Source organism: Apium graveolens, chromosome 3 (assembly GCF_009905375.1).
Source record: "Apium graveolens cultivar Ventura chromosome 3, ASM990537v1, whole genome shotgun sequence".
Lineage (NCBI taxonomy): Eukaryota > Viridiplantae > Streptophyta > Magnoliopsida > Apiales > Apiaceae > Apium > Apium graveolens.
In genome coordinates this window covers 80,677,467-80,684,130 of record NC_133649.1, presented here as the reverse complement: position 1 = coordinate 80,684,130, position 6,664 = coordinate 80,677,467, and positions in this window count along the sequence as shown.

Sequence of the window (6,664 nt, the reverse complement as noted above, 5' to 3'; positions counted from 1 at the left end):
ACCACCCAAATCGGAAAACTCCGATTTTAACCAAATCGGTACCAAAATTCAAGTTTAAATTACCAAAATGAAGCTCAGAACAAGTACAAACTAATCCAATCATCAAATATAACCAAGAACATCATTATAATCAAGAAAATCGATTTGAAAAATTCATAAAAACTTAGAACTCGACTTTAGCACTCCGGGAATCAAACAACACCTATTTATAATCAAATCGACTGTAAACCATCATCTAAAGCTATCTGTAACATCAGAATCAATCAAAAATCAACACAACTCAAGAACGATTTCAAGAACAAAACTAAAAAAATCGATTTTTCGAAGTACTATACCTCAGATATTGAAATTGGTATGGTTAGAAAGGGCTTGAAACGAGGATCAAATTGATATGCAGAGCGTTTGATTTGGCTTCCTGGTTAGTTCAAAATCATCAATTGAAGTTCTGAGAAAGGATCTCACCCCCAAAGTTGTTCTTGGTGTTTATGAATTTTCTGGATTTTTAATAAAATAAAATGAATAAATTAATCCTGTTCAGCTATTTATATTAATTCTGAAATTATATCCCCAAAATAAATTAAGGGTGTTTTTATCCCTAAATTATAATAATTAAGCCCCAAAATAATAATTACGGGGAATAATTTTAAAAACGATAAAATACAATATTAATGTCAAAATTCCCCGAAAATTGCGAATAATTTAAAAATACAAAAATAAAGGGTATTTGAAATACGAATAATTTTATAATAAAGATGCTGATAATTACGCGTCCCGATTGCAGATAAATTCATATAATTGCAATTTAAACATATTTTTAATCAATCGAAAAAATTTTCTGGCCGCACAGAAACACACATAACAGTTATAACATCTCATATCATAGCAACAATTACTTTAAATTTATAAAACACACAATATTTATTTATTTAACATATAATATTCACATAATTTTCCCGGATATTACATCCTTCCCCCCTTAACAGGATTCTGTCCTCAGAATCAGCCTAGGAAAACAAATGAGGATACTTGGATCGCATTTCGCTTTCCAACTCCCAAGTCGACTCTTCAACCTTGGGATTCCTCCACAAGACTCGCACTAAAGATACAGACTTATTCCTAAGCACTCTTTCTTTCTTATCTAAAATCTGCACTGGTTGCTCTACAAAAGACAAATCTGGCTGGATCTCTATTGGCTCGTATTCTATCACATGATTCGAATCAGGCAAATAACGCTTCAACATTGACACGTGGAACACGTTGTGAATATGCTGCATGTGAGGGGGTAACGCTAATTCGTAAGCAACCTTTCCCACACGCTTCAAAATCTCAAAAGGGCCAACATAACGCGGACTCAGCTTTCCTTTCTTTCCAAATCTTGATAAACCTTTCCAAGGAGAAACTTTTAATAACACTGCCTCTCCAACTTCAAATTCCATATCTTTTCTGGTAGGATCAGCATATTTGCGTTGACGATCTTGAGCTGCTGTTAATCTTTTCCGAATGAGTTCTATTTTCTCCTTCGTCTGTTGAATCAATTCTGGACCCAAAATCTTTCTTTCACCAACTTCTTCCCAACATATTGGAGATCTGCATCTTCTCCCGTATAATGCTTCGTAAGGCGGCATTCCAATACTGGCATGATAACTGTTATTGTAGGAGAATTCAACTAATGGCAAATGCTCGTCCCAACTCCCTTCAAAATCTAGTGTACATACCCTTAGCATATCTTCAATAGTCTGAATCGTTCTTTCACTTTGACCGTCTGTCTGCGGATGATACGCGGTACTCATGTTCAGCTTCGTTCCGAGACAATCTTGAAAACATCTCCAAAATCTTGAGTTAAATCGAGGATCTCTGTCTGAAACTATGGATACTGGAACTCTGTGTCTTGTCACAATTTCTTTAAGATATAACCGTACTAATTTATCCATTGAGAATCTCTCGTTGATAGGAAGAAAATGCGCCGACTTTGTCAATCTGTCGATAATAACCCAAATAGCATCATGATTTGCCCTGGTCCTCGGTAATCCAACTACGAAATCCATCGCTATATGCTCCCATTTCCATTTTGGAATGTCCAATGGTTGTATCAGTCCACTGGGCCTTTGATGTTCCGCTTTGACTCGCTGGCAAGTGTAACACTTACTTACCCATTCTGCAATTTCTTTCTTCATGCTTGGCCACCAAAAGTTTTCTCTTAAGTCTCTATACATCTTCGTACTCCCGGGATGAATTGAGTATCTAGAGTTGTGAGCGTCTCGAAGAATTTCATCTTTCAGCTCGGCTATGTTGGGTATCCATATTCTGGAAGAAAATCTTAATATCCCTTTATCATCCTTTTGACTCCCTATTTCTTCTCCTGTCAAACTGTCTCGTTCATGGCTCATTACTTCTTCCTGACATCTTCTTATTTTCTCTAATAATTCTGGTTGAAAAGACATTGCACACAACACCTCTGTAGACATACTTGGAATACTAACCTCTATTTCCAGCTTCTCAAATTCCCTGATTAATTCCTCGGATGAAGTTATCATGTTCAACCTTTCTTTTCTGCTCAGCGCGTCGGCCACCACATTTGCTTTGCCTGGATGATAGTTAATAGTACAGTCATAATCCTTGATTAGTTCTAGCCATCTCCTCTGCCTCATGTTCAATTCCTTCTGGGTAAAGATATACTTCAAACTCTTGTGGTCCATGTAGATCTCGCACTTTTCCCCATAAAGATAATGCCTCCAAATCTTCAATGCAAATACTATAGCTGCCAATTCCAGATCATGCGTTGAATACTTCTCTTCGTGTGGTTTCAACTGTCTTGAAGCGTAGGCTATCACCTTGTCATGCTGCATCAAAACACATCCCAGTCCTTTGTATGATGCGTCACTATAAATTACAAAATTTCCTTGATCATCTGGCAAGACTAGCACTGGAGAAGATACTAATCTATTCTTTAATTCCTGGAAACTTTCTTCGCATTTCTCATCCCATTCAAATTTCTGATTCTTCCTGGTGAGCTTTGTCAATGGCGTAGCTATCTTCGCAAAATCTTGCACGAATCTTCTATAGTAACCTGCCAGTCCCATGAAACTTCTTACTTCCGTTGGTGTTTTTGGCCTCTCCCAGTTGATTACGGCTTCAATCTTTGCTGGATCCACTTCCACTCCTTTATTGCTAATCACGTGCCCAAGAAATCGTACTTCTTTTAACCAAAATTCACACTTGGAAAACTTTGCGTATAACTTCTCCTGTCGCAGTATCTCCAGAACTATCCTCAAATGTTCTACATGCTCCTCTTCTGTTTTGGAATAGATCAAGATGTCATCTATGAACACGATCACGAATTTATCCAAATACTTCTTAAATACTCGATTCATCAAATCCATGAAAGCTGCTGGTGCGTTGGTTAATCCAAATGCCATCACTAGAAACTCATAATGCCCATATCTGGTTCTAAATACGGTCTTCGGAATGTCTTCAGGCTTGATCTTTAGTTGATGATATCCGGATCTTAAATCAATCTTAGAAAACCATACAGCGCCTCTCAATTGGTCAAACAAATCATCGATCCTTGGTAACGGATACTTGTTCTTAATGGTTAGCTTATTCAGTTCTCGATAGTCGATACACAACCGCATACTCCCATCCTTCTTTTTGACAAACAGTACTGGTGCGCCCCATGGGGATACACTGGGTCTTATAACTCCTTTCTCCAAAAGATCTTGCAGCTGAGATGCCAATTCTTTCATTTCCACTGGTGCCATCCGGTACGGGGCTTTAGAAACTGGTTCTGTTCCGGGTGCTAGATCAATCGCAAATTTAATTTCTCTGTCGGGAGGTAATCCTGGTAGATCATCTGGGAAAACATCTGAAAATTCATTGACAACTGGAATCGCTTCTAGTGCTGGAACTTCTTTACTGGTGTCTACCACATGGGCCAAATATGCTTCACAATTCTGACGCAATAACTTTTTCACTTGAGCGATCGCTAAGAACTTCTTCTCTTGCCTATTTCCTCGAAATATTATCTTCTTCTTACTATCCAAAGTTTGAAGTCTTAATTTCCTATTCTTACAATCAATCTGAGCATTATTTTCTGACAACCAATCCATTCCTAAAATAACATCAAATTCTCCCAACTTAAAAGGTATTAAGTCGGCATAGAAATGATGTCCTCCTATCTTAATATCGCACTTCGGGCACACTCGGTCGACGGAAACTTGATCCTTATTAGCTAACTCTATCATTAATGCTTGTTCTAACAACTTAACTTCGCAATGCAGTTTATCGACAAAACTTTGAGAAATAAATGATCTTGTAGCTCCAGAATCAAATAAAACTTTAGCATCTATGGAGTTGACTGGAAGCGTACCTGCCACCACGTCTGAACTCTGAACAACATCCTTCATAGTCATATTGAATGTCCTAGCCTTTGGCTGGTCCTTTGTTGGTGGTCCTTCAATCCTTGGCACATTAGCAGTTGGTTCAATTGTCTGGCAGTCCCTGGCAATATGCCCCATCTTTCCACATTTAAAGCACACTGTCCCTGATCTCTGAGCTGTAGTCTGACTTCGACACTCATTAGCATAGTGTCCCTTCTGATTGCACTTATAACACAACACATTAGCCTTACAAATCCCAAAATGCCTTCTACCACAAAATTTGCACTCTGACGCAGGTGGACGATTGGGTCTCTGCTGATTTGAATTCTGAAAACGGTTGCCTTGTCCTCCATTTCCTGATTGTGGTCTCTTGAATCCCACATTCCTATTACCCTGAAATCCTGGCCTTTTGTTGAAACGGCCCTGAAAATTACTTGACTGCTGACCTCCCTCTGAGGTTTCCATTTTCCTTTTCTTCCCATCATTTCCTTTCTGAGACATATCACTCCTACTCTCAATCACCATTGCCTTCTGAACCATTGCCACATATGAAGTAACCTCAAACATGGCCACTCTGTTCTGAATCCAAAACTTCAATCCCTGTTCAAATCTTCTGGCTTTCTTTTCATCTGTATCAACCTGGTCTGGCATGAACCTTGCTAACTCAGTAAACTTAGCCTCGTACTCAGCCACAGTAAGATCACCCTGGTTCAGATTCAAGAACTTAATCTCCATTTGATTCTTCATATACCTCGGGAAATACTTTTCCAGGAACAACTCTGTGAATCTCTCCCAAGTTATAAACTCACCTCCTTCCAATGCTCGCGTGGATTCCCACCAATAGTTCGCCTCGCCCTTCAAAAAGTAGCTTGCAAACTTGGTCTTCTGCTCAGTTCCTGCTTCGACTAATTCAAAAGCCTTTTCCATTTCCTTGAGCCATGCATTGGCTTCCACAGGATCAGCACTTCCCTTGAACTCAGGTGGCTTCACTGCTTGAAACTGCTTAAAAGTCACTGCAGGTGGTGCTGCTGTTTGCTGCTGTTGTTGATGTTGTTGCTGTTGTTGCTGCTGCGTAAGATGTAACATCTGCTGCTGCATCAGTCCCAACATCTGGATAATCGCTGGATCTGTACGACTCTCGGTACGATCCTCTCCTAAATTATTTCTTCTCTTTGGTGCCATTATTCTGGTAAGAAACAAGCAATATATATAATAATCTGTCAAGCATTGTGTCAAAAATGTAGCAATTCCTTAGCATATTAAAGTTCGCAAACACTATCTCTTCTCAAAATATCATAAACTTGCTACCATATTAACACAAGCGACATGATTATCACATAATCCTGCTTATTATCTCGAGAATAATAACATAAAGAAAATTTACTCCGAATTATCCAAACCTTTTAAATCCTTGCTCGAAATCTTAACTAAACCAACAAAATAGCAGGGCAATGACACAAGGCCTAAAGCTAACCGCAAAACAGGAAACCTAAACAACTTAACTATAACCCAGCCCAATATCCTAAATTTAATCCTATAAAAGCTAAATTACACGCGCCTATCTTATGTGATCTTCCTATGACTCATCTATGACAATCCTAAGCCTGTTTCAGTGACCATAACTTGTAGCTCTGATACCAACCTGTGACGCCCTCCAAACCCGGGGTCTAGATTTGGGGGTCACTCGCCAATAAACCAAAATAAAATAATCACAGCGGAATAATATAATAAATACGACCCCTTTACCTGCACTGGATCGATCACAGGTTATAGTATGGAACAGGCACTACTACAAATCAAGTGTTATTACAAACCATAGTTTAATTAGTTTTACAACTTATTCAAATTTTATTACAAACCTCTAGACTAATTAAGTATCCCAAACTGTCTACCTGGAAACACACCAACTATTTACAAACACATAACCTCTGGTCAGACCTGGAACTTAAGCTTGCCCTGGCCTAGCTGAAAGAATCAAGATAAGAAACAAGTATGAGCGAAAGAAATGCTCAGCAAGTAGTAAATAGCTTATGATTTGGAATAACAACAGTATATCTGATGAACAAAACCAACTACAATAACTGAACAGTATCAAAACTGATATAAATTTGATAATAAACAACATTTGCAATATATTATGTTTTGGGATTGGAATCCTCGAACGACGGTGTGTTGCCGCCGGTGATCAGCCGCGGAGCAACACCGGTATGCCGAAGCATATCCAACTAAACAAAGGTACCCAAGGCACATATCGGCCTAGCAAGGTGTTATATCCTGTATAACACATA